This window comes from Fonticula alba (genome assembly GCF_000388065.1).
Source record: "Fonticula alba strain ATCC 38817 unplaced genomic scaffold supercont2.9, whole genome shotgun sequence".
NCBI lineage: Eukaryota > Rotosphaerida > Fonticulaceae > Fonticula > Fonticula alba.
The window spans coordinates 810,444-811,048 of NW_009242979.1; positions in this window are offsets into that span (position 1 = coordinate 810,444).

The following is a 605-nucleotide window of genomic DNA, read 5'->3' on the forward strand; positions in this document are numbered from 1 at the left end:
GAGGAGACCAGAGGAAGAGGCCGACGTGCCGCCGTCCAAGAGGTAGGCAGCGTGCTCGTCGGTCGAGCTGCTCCTTCTTAGGAGGGCGCGCTCACCGGTGGGCGACATGGCGAGGGGGGAAAGAGGAGGCAGAAGGATGAAGGCAGGGGGGCGGGGAGGCGGGGAGGCGGGGAGGCGGGGAGGCGGGGGGGGAGGGGGCGTTTGCGTTTTCTGTTTGAGTGTTAGATGGGGTTCTTTTTGGTTTTTGGTGTTATTTTATTTTGTTGCATGAGGGGGAGAGGAGGGAGGGAGAGATAGATAGGTTGATGGGCTGGGGGCAGGGGGGACAACGCACACACTCACAGACACACACACACACACAAAAGGAGGGGGGGAAAGGGGGGCGAGGCGTGCGCCAGAGGGGCTCACCAAAGGGATGGCGAGGCAGGGACGGGGTATCCCGGGCCGTTGATTGCCGTCACAGGCCAAGAGGAAGGGGGAGCTAAAGCGGTGAGGGAGGGAGGGGGACGATCCCGGGGGGAGGGGGCGGGTAAGTAGGCGAAAGGGGAGCCCTGGGCAGAGAGGAAAGACGGAGAGGGGGAGAGAGAGAGAGAGAGATACGGGGG